Source organism: Castor canadensis, chromosome X (assembly GCF_047511655.1).
Source record: "Castor canadensis chromosome X, mCasCan1.hap1v2, whole genome shotgun sequence".
NCBI classification, from domain to species: Eukaryota; Metazoa; Chordata; class Mammalia; order Rodentia; family Castoridae; genus Castor; species Castor canadensis.
In genome coordinates this window covers 111,833,520-111,852,285 of record NC_133405.1, presented here as the reverse complement: position 1 = coordinate 111,852,285, position 18,766 = coordinate 111,833,520, and positions in this window count along the sequence as shown.

Here is an 18,766-nt window from a genome sequence, read left to right as displayed (position 1 = left end):
TTCTTTGGTCCTCCATGTTTTTTATTTCTTGGTTTTGTTAGTTTTACTATTGTAAGTTAGCTAATACTAATTACATATAGACCAGAGACAGAAACAGCACCAAGTGGAATGATGGGAAGATCAAAAAGGGATGGAAACCATTCTCCCACACAGAATAAATTAGTACAGAATTCCGAGGAAATGAAGAAAATGGATACTCAGATCTAGACTCTCCACTCTTAATATAGTGCTGGAATTCCTAGTCAGGCCACTAACACAAGAGAAAGAAATAAAAGGGATACAAATAGGAAAGGAAGAAGACAAATCATCTCTCTTTTCAGATAATAAAATCTTATCGTAAACAAGTCAAACCTCCAAAAAAAATTCTTATTTTGGAAAACTTTTGGCAAAAAAGCAAGATAAAAAAAATCAATATTAAATAAAAACAGTAGCTTTTCAACATACCAACAACAAACAGGCAAAGAAAGAAATCAGGAAAATTATCCCAGCCACAATAGCATTTAAAATAAAATATTTAAGACTAAACTTAACTAAGGTCATGAAAGACCTCTAAAATGAAAACTATAAAACATTGATGCAGCAAATTGAAAGAGATGTTAGAAGACAGAAAAACCTCCCATGTTCATGAATTGGTAGAATTAATATTGTTAAAATGGCTGTACTACTGAAAGTGATCTGCAGAATCAATGAAACCACCATCAAAATTCCAATGTCTTTCTTCACAGAAATAGAAAAATCAATCCCGAAGTTCATATGGAAGAATAAAAAAAATCCAAAATACCCAAAGCAATCCTGAGCAAAAGTACTAATACTGGAGATATCACAGTTCTTAATTTCAAAATATACTACAAAGTCATAGTAACAAAGCCAGCACAGCACTGGCACAAAACATACACATAAACCAATGGAACAGAATTTAAAATCTACAAATAATCCCACACACTATAGTCATCTGTGTTTCATCAAAGGAGCCCAAAACATATGTTAGAGAAAAGACAGTCTCTTCAACAAATGATGTTGAGAAATTGGATATACACGTGAAGAAATCTGAAACTAGAACCCTGTGTCTCAACCTGGGCAAAAATCAGAATCAATCAAAGTTCTAAATGTAAGATCTAAAACTTTGAAAATAATTATTGAAAACAGGCAAACAGTTGAAGATATTAGCATAGGCAAATACTTTGTAAATATCACTCCAGTTGCACAAGTATAAGAGCCTGAATGGACTAATGGAATTCTATCAAATTAAGATGCTTCTGTATATCAAGGAAAGCAATTTCCAGAATGAAGAAACAACCCACAGAATGGAAGAAAATCTTTGCAAACTATTCATTGGACAGAGGATTAATATCCAGAATATATAAAGAGCTCAACAAATAAACACCAAAAAGTAATCCAGTTAATAAATGTGGAAATGAACAGGACATAGAGTTCTCAAGAGATAAAAGCATAAACTGCTAATAATTACATGAAGAAATGTACAATATCCATTGCTATAAAGGAATTGCTAACCAAAACAGTACTGCAATTCCATCACCCCAGTCAGAAAGGTTGTCATGAAAAAAAACAGTAACAACAAATTCTGGTGAGGATGCAGGAAAAAAAATTTTTCTGTTTTTGGGAAAGTAAATTAGTCCAGATGCTGTGGAAATTAGTGTGGAGGCAACTCAAGAAACTAAAAATAGAACTGCCATATAATCCTGCTACACCACACTTATAGATACAAAGGAATGTGAATCAACATAAAGAGAGTATATCTGACAATTTCCCTTATAATCTTTCAGATAGAGCACACATACCCCAACCAAATGCTACTGTATTAAAAGAATAATCCTGCTTAGTGCATAAAAAAAGCTAATATGAAGGTTCGTCATTGAAAATTACATGCACCTTATGTCTTGGAGATATCTTAGTTGACAAAAGGAAAAACAGGGTTACCTGAGTCTTGTTACCATGAATCTGACATATTTTCGTGAAATCATGGCACTCAGTGTCTCAGTTTCCCTCAGCTATTGACCATCTTGGTCTTCTCTGTCTTCATCCCTTCTTAAGTTTGGTATGCTGGGCTGTGTGGCAATGGATGTTGCCACTCCCTAATGGACAGTTTAAGGGAGGATCCACTCAGGGTGTTTGAGCCCAAGCTTTCCTTGGTGGGATGGGCCATCTGGTGTAGGCAGGTGCTCTGAAGTAGACCCACAAGTTGCTGGTATGTAAGCAATCATCAGCTCCTTACTGCCTGCAGGGCAAGCCTGGGAGCTACAATTGTGCATTTTGGTCAACAGTTTCTCTCTTGGATGTCTGTCAGTTTCAGCAAACTATCAGTTTTTCCAAGGTGGTTCAACATGCTATTATTTTTCCCAGTTATAGCTGGGTCCCCACCATCACTGTACAGGCTGGATCAGCTCAGTGTTCCCTTCTACCCCCACGAGTGGAAGTGAAATTTTCCCTCCATTTATTTGGCCACCAGTTTTGTCTAGGAGGGGTGCAATCTGCCAACCAGTTGCACTGGACTATGTGCTTCCTTCCAGAGCAGAAGATGTGTCACCCTCACCTGGTGGAGGTTGCAGTTTCTCTTGGTGTATTCAGGTCAGCTCCAGTACATCTCAAGGAGACAGCATTCTGAGATTATGTGTCCATGAATTATGGTGGGTCCAGAATATCCCAGATGCTTGCAGAACTTGTTCTGCAGTTCTCTGCTTTGCATTTTTTGCTCTTCCAAGAGAGGAGAAAAGAAGCCCCCCACCAAAAAAAAAAAAAAAAAAGAAAAAGGGAAAAACAGCTTTCCAGCTGGTGGGCAGGCAGCTGCTGGTCCACAGTGCCTGGACTTCTGGGGCTGTTATGTGCTATAAAAAGCTAATGTAAAGGTTGGTCATTGTACATTACGTTGGCAATATCTTAGTTAGCAAAAAGTTTGGGTTACTTGATCCTTGCTACCACAAATCTGAAGTCTTCTTCTGGAATTGAGAGTGGTCAGGCTTCCAGGGTCTGTGGGCTATCTGCCATCTCCACTATTGGGATTTTAAAAATAAACATTCTACAAAGTCCCAGTAGCCAAATGGATAAAGCATTGGGCTCCTAAAGTAAATGTTCTATGAAAAGGGAAGAAATCATATCTCCTTTCCTTTTTGTACCAGGAATTGTGTGTGTGTGTGTGTGTGTGTGTGTGTGTGTGTACTGGGGATTGAATTCAGGGTTTCTGCTTGCTAGGCAGGCACTCTAATGCTTGAGTCAAGACTCCAGCCATTTTCCTCTGGTTGTTTTGGAGAAATAGTCTTGCTTTTTTCCCAGGCCAGTCTGGACTGAGATCCTCCTATTTCATGCTTCCTGCTATTGCTGGGATGATAGGCATTCTTAAGATGGGATCTCATGAACTATTTGCCAAGGCTGTCTTATATCTCAGTCTTCCAAGTAGCTAGGATTATAGGCATGACCAGCTACCAGGGTAGTTTTTTTCTCATTTTTAATGTGTATTTGTCTTTATATATGACTTACCCATGTGAAGTGTATAATTGATAGTTTTAGTATAATTAAAAGGTTTAACAATCACCACAATAAATTTAGAACATTTCATCACATCCCAAATGAATTAATTTCCCATTATTACTCTCCATTCACACATTTCCCCTTCCAGAACTAGGTGACCACTATGCTGTCTTTATATATTTGAATATTCTAGAACTTTATACAAAAAGGAATCATACATAATATGGTTTTATTTGATCTTATTCATTTAGCCTAATTTTTCATGGTTCACCACAGTAGTAACATAAGTCTCTATTTTACTATCTCATTCCCTTCTATTGCTGACTGATATTTTGTAATATATATATGTATGCATAGATATATATGCATATATATACATGTTAGTCATACATTCATCAGTTAATGATAAATTGAGTTATTTCCACTTTTGGGTTACTATGAACAATGCAGTAATGATCATTCTTGTACAAGTTCTTGTGTGGGCGTGTGATTTCATTTTTCTGGCATATACCTAAGAATTACATTTCTATTCCATATGCTAATTATATGTTTATCCTTTTGAGAAACTGTTAGACTCTTTGCCCAAGTGTCTGCATGATTTTCTGTTCCCACCAGCAATGTATGAAAGTTACAATATCTCCATATTCTTTACAATACTTATTGTTATATGTGTTTTTCATTGATTTACACTTTGTTGCTAAGTAGTTGATCTTTGACATTTTTCATGGGGTTTTGGCCATTTATGTATGTTCTTTGGAATAATATAGATTCATATCACTTCTTCATTTTAATTATTTGTTTTTATATGTTTTACTCATGATATTTCCTTTTATATGCTAGATACAAGTCATTCAGTAGGATTAAGAGAAAATTCTTCAAAATTTTAGCAGAACTAAACTGTTACATTGAATATATTCCTTTAATGCTATAAAGGCAATAAAAGAAAAATAATGAAAAGCTTCACGGAATACATAGAAAACCAACAGCGAAATTTCTACTGATGTAATTTCAACAATATAAAAATACCATTAAATCTGAATGAATTAAACAATGCAATTAGAATGCAATTCTAATTCTGAATGCATTCAGTCAGACTGAATGATTTAAAAAATCCAGCTAGGCATTGTTTACTATAGACACACTTTAGATTTAATGATAGAAAGGATTTGACAGGAACCATAAAATAGCTTGCTTACAAAGTGTCAGTATTATCACTAATTTTCATGAGGAAAATAATAACTGAATAGTATAGATGGGCATAAGTTAACTTCAAATGTATATATATATATATATATATATGCATACATAAATACATGAATATATGTATATCATATACATGTATATATATATATATGTGTGTGTGTGTATATATTGCTGCCTTTGGAATTAAAATCACACATTTATACTGTGAACTTTATTTATGCACCATGAGGAGATTTAAAAATTATAAATGAAATATACATTAGTGCCTACTGAAGCAGAGTAATCTGAAGTATGTGAAACATACAGCAAGTTGACAAGAAATGTTTGCATGGAGGTGCTTTGAAATTATACTAAAGAGCTATGGAATTTGGGAAAGATATGTTTGATTATTTAATGTGGGATAAACCCAAAATGGAGCTGGGTATTTGCCAAGGGATCATCATCATTCTAATACAAAGATAGAGAATTTTTTTCATAAAAGTGCCTAAATTATTATCTATGGCAAATATTCATAAAGTAACTGTCACATATTTCTTTCCCAGATCATAAGCAGAGTACATTTTTTGGGAGAAATTCTTAATAATATCTACTTAAAACAGTACAAAGTTATTCAGGAACTTGATATTCTGACTATTCCCATTTATTTTTATTCTGCTTTTATCACAATATAGGATTATGAGATTTTAAATAAAGAAATTAAATTTTAGTAATAACTTTCAAAGATCTTGTTTTCAACCACATGAAATTATAATGATCTAATGTCATTATATAGATCATCAGATATAGAAAATATCAAGAAAAATGAGAAATTAAATACAATTTAGTCTCTCTCTGAACATTCTCAACATAAGAAAAATTATGTACATGCCATCAAGTTTCCTGATTCAAGTAAGTCTAAATTAAAAGGTAATTTTGCCTTTTTAAATATTAAATAATCTTGCCTTGATTTTGATCCTGTTATTGAGGATCCTATTGCCTATTATCTCACTTGTTTTATAGTACAGATAACATGCCATATTATTTTCAGTGTCCCATTAGATTGTACAAAACTGGTGGCTGATTTACCAAAGATCTGAGCATTGACACACCAGAATTCACTGTCTGTCCACTCCATTCATCTATCAGGAAAAACATCACTAGTTTTATCCTATTTAGTGATCATGCTTTTTAGGCAGATTGACTTTTCATTGCCAGGATTTGTATTGAGCTAGCTAACCTATAACTTCTCATCCTGTTCTATAAAATGGATCTGCCATGGGAAAGAATGCTGACTTTTGACAGAAAGTAAGTAAGGATATAGAAAATTATGAAACTATTACCTAATTGCAGCATTCCTAAAAACTATAAAAAGAAAATCATATAGAAAAGGATTTTGCATTGTATTTTCTCTTCAGTTTCAAAATTTTCTACCATTACAATTCTATCTCAATTAAAGTAAACAGCTCTCAGTAACTTTGGCATTTTGCATTGTTGAAGCAAATAAACATATAGGCAAATAGTTTTAGCTTAGGTCACATTGTGACATGAAGTACTTCCTGATTTTGAAGTTGGTTTTAGTGGGCATTTCAGTTAATACTTTTATTTGGCTAGCATATTTGCCATCAGTAATAGTACTATTCTCATACTTTTCTATAATTCTGATTGTCAGTACTCAAACATCTCACTTTCCATAACCCATCATTTATTTTTGAATTAATGATATTTTGATCCATGTGGAATTTGCTCAATTTAGTTTTTTACTATGATCTGTGAAATTGTTTTCCCCATCTATACTCTGATTGACTTTACTTTTATTCCTTCTTCCAGCTCACTACATATTTTCTTTTCTTCTTTTAAGTTTCAGTAACGTTTTTGAGATGAAAAGCAAATAAGTGTAGCTATCAAAAGTTATTTTAACCTATACATACATACACATACATTATTCTTTCCCCTTGAGTTAATTGTTAATTATCCCTGCTTAGTTATAAGTTTGCGATATGTAAAATGTAATCACCAATATGCATATATATACATATATACACACACACAGTCAGTCCCTGTGTTATTCAGCTGTTCATCATTGTGGCAAATGCCTGAGAGAAACCATTTAAAGGAAGAAAGGGTTATTTTGGCTTATAGTTTCAGAAGTTTTAATCCATGGTTGGCTAGTTCCATTGCTTTGTACCTGAAGGGAGTCAAAACATTGTAGTGGCATGAGCATGTACCTCAGAGTCTTCTTACCTCATGGCATCCAATAAGCAGAAAGATCCAGAGGAAAAAGGCCAGGAAAAGATATATCCACAAAAAATATACCTCAAGTGACCTACTTCTTCCAACAATGTCCTCCCCCCAAAAGTTTCCACCATCTACAATCAAATTAAGAGTCTATCAATGGATTAATCCATTCATTAAGTCAGAGCCCTCATGTTATAATCACTTCTCAAAAGCCCATCTTCGGGCAACCAAGCTTTTAATACCTTAGCCTGTTAGGGGACACTTCATATCCAAACCAGAGCATTCCACCCTTGGACCCTTAAATACTCATGTCCATCTCATAATGCACACGCATTTAGTCCATATCCAAGAATCTCTGAAGTCTACATAGTCCCAGTACTCTCACAAGTTCAAGTTCCAAGTTTCTTATGAGGTTTAACACAAACTCTTAGCAGTGAGCTCCTATAAAAATCAACAAACAAGTTACATAATTTCAATATACAGTGGCACAGTTAAATATTCCTATTCCAAGAGGGAGGAATGGAGATATAGAAAGAAGGTATGGGACAAAAGGAGGCCTTAATGGAAAATATTAAATCCTGTAGCTCCATGTCCAGAATCCAGGGCACACAGTGGAATGGTGTGAACTCCAAAGAGCTAGGGCAGCCCTACTTCTGGGACCTTGCCAGCTCCAGCTCCCATGGCCTCTCTCTTGGACTGGTTCTGCTCAAAGACTGCAGCTTTCTTTGACCAACATTTCACATTCTGGGATATATAACTTTCTGGGGTCTTCATTACAACTTCTGCTTCACCTTAACTTCTTCCCAGTTACCATAAGGTGAGGTGCTGTGCCTTCCCTCTCTACCATAATGGTCTTCTTTCCCTCAGAACCAAAGCCATGGAGCCTGCCAACCATGAACATAAATCTCTGAAACTGTGAGATAAAATAAAGCATGCTTACTTTAAATAGTTTTTGTCAGATGTCACAACAATGAAAAGTTTGATTATCACAGTCTTCATTATTTGTTGATTAATATATATGAATTTGTTTACTCATATTTATCAGAAACATCAAAATCCTGTATGTCAACAGTGATAATTTGTGGACTTCTGTAGATCAGTAAAATCTTGTCACATAATATGCATGTTCCTAGCTAAGGTTAAACAAGGTACCAATCTACATTTTTATTTTAGTATTTTTACTGTAAATGAGTATCCTTTTTTGTTAATGTAGTACTATCTTTTTCCTATTTTTCTTCTTTTGTGTTGGTATTTTGCTGCTTAAAATAGCACCCAAACATAAAGTTGAAGTATTAAATGAAAGGTGTTTTATGATCTTTATATAGAAAATGTGTTTTATGTAAGCTTTTTTCAGGAATGAGATATAGTACTATTTGTTATCTGTTCAATGTTAATGAATAGTAATATATTATACATGTTATGTTTAAATAGGAACACATATAAAGTAAGTTTATGAATTGTTCAATTAATTAAAATGTGAACAGAAGTTTACAGTAACCTAATTCTGTATTTTTCCTGAAAGCAATGTTTCAGTATTCTCTAATTCCATTTGTTAAGAGACTGCATAGAACATAACAACCAAGAATAATTAGAAATGACTGGATATGTAGAGAGAATGAGACAAGTAGTCTTGACTTACATGCTGTGAATTCACAAGGGGAAAGCAAAGCAAATCTGTTTTTCACTCACATGCCAAAAATGAAAATGGAAATCTTTGAAATCCAAGCTTTCCTGACAGTTCCCCACTCTCACTTTTTCCTTTCTTTTTTTTGTTTTAATTTTGTGCTGGGTGGAGATACATTGTGACATTTACACAAGTTTTTATGATACTTCAAATATATCATATTTGAATATGATAGCAAGGAAAATTCACCCCCTCCACCATTCTCCTTTATCCTCCTCTCCCCTCCATTCCTGGAATAGTTTCAACAGGTATTATTTTTCCATTTACATAAATGAGTACACAGTATTTACACCATAGTAATCCTCTCACCTCCTCCCCACTCCTACTGGTGCCAATCCTCCCAGAGAGGACCTGGTCCACTCTGGCCCTCCTGTTCTCCTATTTTGTAAAAGAAAAAAACAATGACAGTTTTGTTTGTTTAAGATAGCTACACAGAGAGTTTCCTTGTGATATTTCTATGTACATATGTATTATAATGACCAGTGAGTATATTTATGTTTTTGAATCATTAAGAAAGAGTAAACTGTTTTTGCCCTAAGGTGGAAGGCAAAACTAAAGTTTTAAGTTTAAGAATTGAAGGGCTAATGCTTGGGGTGGCTTCTATGATATACACTGTGAAGAGGCCAATGGCAGAAAGAAACTTGTACCCAGATTATATACAGTAATCTAGGACATGGCCAAGTAAATAATATTATAGTGGGTAAATGCCTGGGTTACGAATGCCAAGGGTGAGTAAATCCAAAGAAATGGCAAAGACAGAGTGGAGTAACTTGTCATGAGCAGATGGCTAATAAAGGCTTCGACAAATCATTTATGGTAGATTGTAATATGAGCATGAGAGAAACCTCTCCCTCCAAATTTTAAACTTATATTATATTATTGGACATGCTGTTCAAGCCTTTCAGAACTTCTGTGGGATATGACTAGGTTTTGAATTTAACCTGAAATATGCAGAGCAAAATTCTATGCATAAGTAGTTATGTTTCTATTTGTTATTTAGCTCCTTGTTTTGCAAACATATTTTAATTACATTGACTTTGGTCTGATCATCTTTGAAGGCAATAAACTGGGAGATTCTTTTCTTGAAATAAAAAGGAAGGAGAGCATCTAAGACTCCAAAACTATCTTAGCTCTTGTGAGAAGTCTTAATGTTCCAAGTTGAACAGTTTAAAATCAAACACTGAGTAAATCACATCCCCTCTAGTAAAAAAAAAAATTGGAGATGTATAGTTCTTGTGGGTTTTCCCATTAATTACATCCAATTTCCTGAGTAATTTGTATTATCATGTGATTCTGCTTAGCTTCTTTGGTGATAAACAGATACAGAACTGTTTTACTTATTAGACTCTTACTATCACTTAAATGTGAATGATTAATGTACAGTTCATTAAACTTATACTGCATATTGAGAAAAGTAATCCCTTTTTGATCCTTATCAAATCTATCAAAATAAAATTATACTATTTTGTTCAATTTTCATATGTATTTAGTAACTGCTAACTACAAGTTACTGCACTATGTGGAATAGTTTATTTTCTATATGGTACAATTATATCTTAATTTAGAAACATGAAATAGATTATATTTGATGTTTCTCCTAATCAGGTAATATTCATTCACTTCACCTTTAATGAAATTTACTAGTTTTCATAGCTTCGTTATTATGAATATTGGTACAATGAACAAATATTCCTCTATTATAATGGCTTCAAGTCCTTGGATACATATCTAGAAGTAAGATTGCTGAATCTAAATTCTAACATTCTTTTTCTCAAACATCCCATTGTTTACCAGAGTCTGTGTTGTCCCTCTCTGCAATAAATAATAAACTCAGCTTGTTTTACTAAAAAATATCAAAATTTAAATAATTTTACATAAAAATATATATGTATATGTTTTAAGAATATTGAAAGTTATAATAGCAATAAGTGTTGAACAATGATAAAACATGCTTTGTTCTAGTAGTGTATATTAAAACAATAAAATAAGCTTACCCATTATCTTTTCAAGCTTTTCAACTTCATAAGTCACACACACACACACACACACACACACACAAATGCACACAAATAGGAGGTATGGATTCTAAAGGAAGCAAAATTTTCAACAAAAATTTATTTTTCCTTATTTTAGTATATTCGTCCAAGGTGGCAATGCTAGTTTTTGCTACTACCTAGTTACTTTATATGAAAATTCTTTCAAAGTGGATCTCTGTTTCTTTTATGAATGTTTCTTAAATGTTAGAAGTAATAATTCCAAATAAGTTAGTGATAATTTAGCATTTAAATTTCCCCTGAGACCTTTTATTTCCCAAGTATTTATGGACTGAATTTTTAAGCACTCTTATCTAAGATACCTTCATCAAACATATGAGATAAGACACTATTTTTTTCAGAATCTTTCTTCATTAACTTTAAAAATGCCTTAAAATATCTTAAGGAATCTTAGAAGTGATATGTTATAACGGATTTCCTTTTATTAACTATTTCATTGTCAAATCACAAAAAGATATTTTAAAATGCAATTTAATCCTTCTTTAGTGCCAGTACTGAGTACTTAACATCATGATAACCTTATGATACCCAGTATATCTATTTTATTTTAATTTTTCCACTTACGGGAAGATAGGCAATCAGGCATCCATCAAAATTGAGACAAGCCAGACCACAGGATTTAATGTCATTTCTCTAGAGATTCATTTTTCATGGTATGTCAAAATAAATACATTGTGCTTTTCTGTTGAAAATTAAATTATTACACTAAAAATCTTTAAGATGACCAAAAACTCATATTGTGATAAAAGTTTATTTTAATGAGTCTCAAAGGTTTTTGTACAAGCAAATTTTGACATATATATATATATATATACACATATAATGTATTGATAAATTAATGGATAAACTAAATAACTGCAAGCCAGGTCTCTCCATTTTGCTTCCTTAATTTTTAAAGGTGATATGAATTGTTAAGCAAATGTGGTGTTATTTAAGACAGCTTATATGTGATATTAAAACCAGATTTATGCTTTTACAGCAATAATATTTAAAAATACAAATAAATCCTTCTGTAGGAAAAGTATCAGTTAAATCAGTTTTTCACTTCATATATTAAGATGCGGTCTACATATAAATAACTCCTGAATGCATACAGCTCGAAATACTCAAATGACTGATTAACATTGCAATTCTTTCATCACATACCTAAGTAATATGAAAGATAAATTATTTCTGGTGATTCACAGCAGTATTATGTAAAAATAATTTCTTTGATATATATTTTAGTGGTTATTTTGTAATTTTTATTGAAATTTGGATTCGATACTGAGTGGGTGTGAAGGAATTCTGATATATGAATAAAGGATGGAAAATAGTTTTAAAAAATTATTGAAGTGAAATTATGTACTATGACTTTTATCAATATTTCTTCATAATTTTCTTTAATATTATGTTTATTTGGTTGTAACCATAAAAATGCTTTTCTACATGAATTTTATATAAATTTATGTGCTTCATGGGAAGCACAAAATACTTTTCAAAACATTCACATGTTCATGGCAGCATATGGTCTTGCTCATAAACATTTTCTAAATACATGCCAATGTGTTCAATTGTGTTAAAACTATAACTACATGTAAAATTAGTAATCATTTTATCAAATATATTGTGTATCTATTTTGTGATGGTGAGAGTAAAATTTTGACTGCACAGAACATTTAGAATTCAATTTGTGAAAAGGCCATCTCTTTGAGAAAATTGCTTCTGTGCAATAGTCTCAGGAGTGGGTAAATGCTGCTGCATTGTTTAAGATAAAAAAGTAATTGCTTTTTCCAACAGAATGTAAGAGTTTCTTTGGCCCCATAGAATTGCATTTTTAAGGTATCCAAAGGCTTTCCTTTGATAAACCAAAATAACTTTTCCCAAAGAACCACAATCACTAAACTTTTTGTAAGTAGCACCATTATTGAATATTCCAATACAAAATTTATGTACTTTTATTAAAATTTATTTACCATGTAGGAAACACTGTTTAAACAACTTAGCAATTTAAATCTTCAGAACGACCTGTGAAGATTCTTCCAAATATTATAGGTAATTAATTTTGGCAAGTTTCAGAAATACACAAAATAAAGATTCTATAATGACACAGGAAACTGTTATGATCAATGCAATAGATTATTTGAGGAGATATAAAGCAGCAATATCTTCCTCACGTGTATTAAATCAGAACCTAGATCATTGTCTACCAGGAATTCATTGATTGACTATTATATGTTAAAATTTCCAATTCTATGATATTTTTATTCATTTATTCAGATGTGCATACAGTTTTTGGCTCATTTCTCCCCGCTGCCTCCTACCCCTCCCTCCCCACCCCGAACCCCATCTCTTTCAGGCAGAACCTGTTCTGCATTTATTTCTAATTTTGTTGAAGAGAAGACATAAGCATAACAAGACAGACAAAGTGTTTTTGCTAGTTTAGTTAAGGGTGACTATACAGAGAGATTCCTAGCATTGCTTCCATGTACAAATGTGTTACAACCCAAGTTGATTCATCTCTAACTGATCTTTACACTGGTTCCTGATCACCTTCTCGTGTTGACCTCTGTCACTTTAAGGTTTCTGTATTAGTTCCTTTGCCGTGGGAACATCAAATGCTTTCATGTTTTGGGTTTCTTACCTATCCCCATACCTCCCTCCTGTATGTGCTCTCCCCTTGTCATGTGACCCAAGTCCAACAACATTGCTGTGTTTGCCCTAGATCTAAAGACCGCATATGAGGGAGAATATATGATTTTTGGTCTTCTGAGCATGGGTAACCTCGCTCAGAATGATGTTCTCCACTTCCACCCATTTACTTGGGAATGATAAGATTTCATTTTTCTTCACGGCTGAGTAGAATTCCATTGTGTATAAACACCACATTTTCTTAATCCATTCGTCAGTAGTGGGACATCTTGGCTCTTTCCATAACTTGGCTATTGTGAATAGTGCTGCAATAAACATGGGTGTGCAGGTGCCTCTGGAGTAACCTGTGTTGCATTCCTTTGGGTATATCCCCAGGAGTGGGATTGCTGGATCATATGGCAGATCCATGTTTAGATTTTTGAGAAGTCTTCAAAATTTTTTCCAGAATGGTTGCACCATCTTGCATTCCCACCAGCAGTGTACCAGGGTTCCTTTTCCCCACATCCTTGCCAACACCTGTTGTTAGTGGTGTTTTTGATGATGGCTATTCTAACGGGTGAGGTGGAATCTTAGTGTGGTTTTGATTTGCATTTCCTCTATGGCTAGAGATGGTGAGCATTTTTTCATGGGTTTTCTGATCATTTGAATCTCTTCTTTTTAGAAAGTTCTGTTTAGTTCAGTTGCCCATTTCTTTATTGCTTCATTGAGTTTGGCAGAGGTTAGTTTCTTAAGTTCCCAGTATATTCTCATTATCTGTCCCTTGTCTGATCTGAAGCTGGCAAATATTTTCTCCCATTCTGTGGGTGGTCTCTTTAATTTAGAGACCATTTCTTTTGATGAACAGAAGCTTTTAAGTTTTAAGAAGTCCCATTTGTCCATTCTTTCTCTTAGTTCTGGGCTGCAGGGGTTCTATTGAGGAAGTCTTTGCCTACACCTATTTGCTCCAGAGTGTTTCCTGCTCTTTCCTGTAATAACTTCAGAGTTTCAGTTCTGATATTAAGGTCTTTGATCCATTATGAGTTGAGACTAGTACAGGGTGATAAACATGGATCTAGTTTCAGTTTCTTGCAGACAAATAACCACTTTTCCCAGCAACATTTGTTGAAGAGGCTGTCTTTTCTCCATTGTATATTTTTGGCACTTTTTGTCAAAAATGAGGTGGGTATAGTTGTGTAGATTCATATCGGGGTCCTCTATTCTGTTCCACTTGTCTTCATGTCTATTTTTGTGCTAGTCCTATGCTGGTTTTTTTGCTATTGCTTTTAATATAATTTGAAGTCAGGTATTGTGATACCTCCTACATTGCTCTTTTTGCTGAGTATTGCCTTGGCTAGTCACCATCTCTTGTGTTTCCAAAGGAACTCTATGGTAGATTTTTCAATCTCTGTGATGAAAGTCATTGGGAATTTGATGGGAATTGCATTAAACATGTAGATTGCTTGTGATAGTATAGCCATTTTTAGTATGTTGATTCTACCAATCCATGAGCACAGGAGATCTTTCCATCTTCTGTAGTCTTCCTCAATCTCTTTCTTCAAGAGTTTGTAGTTCTCCTTGTAGGGGTCATTCACATCCTTTGTAAAGTTTACTCCTAGGTATTTGAATTTTTTGGAGGCTATTGTATGTGGAATAGTTTCCATACATTCCTTCGCAATTTGTTTGTTGTTGGTGCATAGAAAAGCCAATGATTTTTGTAAGTTGATTTGTAAGTTTGTATCCTGCCACCTTGCTACAGCTGTTTATCTTGTCTAGGAGTTTTGGGGTAGAGTTTTTTGGGTCTTTAAGGTCTTTTGTATTCCTTTTATTTCTTCTTGCCTAATTGCTCTGGCTAGGAACTCCAGTACTATGTTGAATAGGAGTGGGGATAGTGTACCCTTCTCTCATTCCTGATTTTAGGGTAAATGGTTTCAGTTTTTCCCTGTTAAGTATGATGTTGACTGTAGGTTTGTCATATATAACCTTTACAATGTTGAGGTAAATCCCTTCTATTCCTAGTTTTCTTAGAGATTTTATCATGAAATGGTGTTGCATTTTGTCAAAGGCTTTTTCTGCATCTATTGAGATGATCAAGTTGTTTTTGTCTTTGCTTCTATTAATGTGCTGTATTACATTTATTGATTTGTGTATATCAAACCAGCCCTGAATCCAAGGGATGAAGCCGACTTGGTCATGGTGAATGACCTTTCTGATGTGTTGTTGGATACAGTTTGTCATTATTTAATTGTGGATTTTGCATCAGTGTTCATTAAGGAAATTGACCTCTTTTTTGGATGTGTCTTTCTCTGGTTTGGGGATGAGAGTAATATCAGCTTCATAAAATGAGTTAGGCAATGTTCCTTCCCTTTCTATTTCATGGAACAGTTTAAGGAGGGTTGGCATTAGTTCTTGTTGAAACGTCTGGTAGAATTCAGTAGAGAATCCATCAGGTCTTGGACTTTTCTATTTTGGGAGACTATTGCTGCTTCAATTTCATTTTGTGTTATAGATCTATTCAGGTGATTAATATCATTTTTGTTCAGTTTTGGGTAGTCATAAGTATCTAGAATTCTCTCCATTTCTTTAAGATTTTCAAATTTATTAGAATATAGATTCTCAAAGTAGTCTCTGATGATTTCCTGGATTTCTGTGGTATTTGTTTTTATCTCCCTTTTTGCATTTCTGATTTGACTGATTTGTTTTTTTCTCTCCCCATTTTATTCAGATTTGCCATGGGTCTGTCAATCATATTTATTTTTTCAAAGAACCAGCTTTTTGTTTCATTGATTCTTTGGATGGATTTTTTATTGTTGTTTCTATTTCATTGATTTCAGGCCTTATTTTAATTATTTCTATCATTCTATTTCTTTTGGGATTTGCTTGTTCTTGTTTTTCTAGGAGCTTGAGATATAGTGTTAGGTCTTTCATTTGAGATCTTTTTGACCTTTTAATATATACTCATGGCTATAAACTTTCCTCTTAGGACTGCCTTTGCTGTGTCCTATAGGTTTGGGTAGGTTGTGTTTTCATTTTCATTAACTTGCAGGAAACTTTTAATTTCCCCTTTTATTTCATCAATGACCCATTCATCATTCAGCAATGTATTGATCAGCTTCCAATTGTTTGCATGTTTTTTACTGTTGTTTTTGTTGTTGAGTTCTAGTTTTAATGCATTGTGATAAGATAGAATGCATGGTATGATTTCTATTTTCTTATATTTGCTGATGCTTGCTTTGTGCCCTAAGATATGATCAATTTAGGAGAAGGTTCCATGAGCTGCTGAGAAGAATGTATGTTGTGCATAAGTTTGATGAAATATTCTGTGGACACAGCTAGGTCTATTTGATCTACAGTGTGATTTAGTTCTGGGATTTCTTTATTGACTTTTTGTTTGGATGACCAATCTATTGTTGATGGGGGGTATTAAGGTCTCCCACTACCAATGTGTTGGAGTCTCTATATGTTTTTACGTCCTTCAGAGTATGTTTGATGAAATTGGGTTCATTGATGTTGGGTGCATATAGATTGATAATTGTTGTTTCTTTTGGTGTATTTCCCCTTTTATTATTTTAAAATGTCCTTCTTTATCTCATTAGATCAATGTAAGTTTCAAGTCTACTTTGTCTGAGATAAGTATTGCTACCCCTGCCTGTTTTCAGTGGCCATTGGCTTGGTATATCTTCTTCCAGCTTTTCACAGTAAGCCAGTGCTTGTTTCTGTTGATGAGATGGGTCTCCTGTAAGCAGCAGATTGTTGGATCTTACTTTTTAAACCAGTTTCACAAATGGTGTCTTTTCATGGGGGAATTAAGCATATTAACATTCAGTGTTAATATTGGTAGGTATTTGGTGATTCTTGTAATTTAGTTGACTTTGTTGTTTAAGGGTTTGATTGTATGCTGCTGAGTCAATGTTACTCTCTAGTTTCTTCCCTTTGCTTCTCCTGTGGTTTGGTACTGTCTGCCCTTTCATGGTTTTGTTTGCTTTCACTTTCTGTGTGCAGAATTTCTTGAAGAATCTTTTTTAGTGGTGGCTTGGTGGTCATATATTGTTTTAGTTTCTGCTTATCATGGGTGACATTTATTGCTCCATCTATTTTGAATGATAGTTTTTCTGGGTAGAGTATGCTAAGGTTGAAATTATTTTCATTCAATGCCCAGAAGACCTCACTCCTTGCTCTCCTTCCTTTTAAGGTTTCCATTGAGAAATCTGCTGTGATTTTTGACAGATTTACCTTTGTATGTTATTTGGTTTTTCTCTCTTACAGCCTTCAATATTTTTTCTCTATTGTCTTTGCTTATTATTTTAATGATAATATGTTGCAGGGTAGTTCTATTTTGATCAAGTCTGTTTGGTGTCCTGGAGGAATCCTGTACCTGAATGGGCATAGTTTTTTCTAGATTTGTGAAATTTTCTGTTCTTATTTTGTTGAATATATTACGAATTTCTTTTGCTTGCACCTCTTCTTCTTTTTCAATGCCCATGATTTTCATGTTTGGTCTTTTGAAGTAGTGGGTGAGTTCTTGCATTTTCCTTTCACAGGTCTTGTGTTGTGTGACTAATAGCGCTTCAGTTTTTCCTTTAATTTCCATTTAATCTTCAAGTTCTTTGATGCTGTCTTCTGCTTGTTACAGTCTGCTGGAGTGGCCTTCCATTGTTTTTTGTATTTCTGTTTTATTCTTTTTCCTGAGGTTTTCCATATCATGGATCACTTCCTCTTTATTATTGTCAATTTTCATCCTTAACTCATTAATTTCTCTCTTTATGGTGTTCTCTGTTTCACTTTGGTGTTTATTTAGTATGACTATGAGTTCATTTATTTGTTTTTGTGTCTTCTCACATTATTTATTTTTTGTTGTCTTGGAATTTCTTGAGTGCCTCTTGTACGTTTGGTTGACCATATCAAGTAACATCTCCATGAATTTTTTGTGATTACTTAATGGACTTCTTCTTTCAGAGTGTTCTTTGGGATTCATTGGGTTCCTTAGCATAGATTATCTTTGTTTTGTTGCATTCTAGAAGTGGATATCCATTTTCTTCATTTCCCTCTAAATCCTGTATTAATTTATATTTGGGAGGAGAATGGTTTCCATCCTTTTTTTGGTTTTCCTGTGGCTCCACTTGGTGTTGTTTCTTTCCCTGGTCTGTGTGTAATTTAGTATTAGCTAAGTTACAATAGTAAAACTAACAAAGCAAAGAAAGCAATATAAAAGAAAAGAAAAGAAAAGAAAACCAAAGTAATCAACAGGGAGAGGTGGTGGATAAACAAACAGGGAACTAAACAAACAAACACATAAAACATTTCCATGTTCAGGAACAATAGAATTTCAGTTTTATTAGTTCTGGTGTTACTCCTTTACCATCCAGTCCTGTTTGTCTGTGTCTCCTAGGGAGGTTTGGAGCCAGCTTCTTGTGGTGTTGGAGCCCTCCTGTGGTGGGTGATGGCCAGCGTGCCAGAAGGCCAGCAGGCGGGTGGTGGCCTGGCTGGCCTGCAGGGTGGATGGCTGGTGGGCCGACAGCCT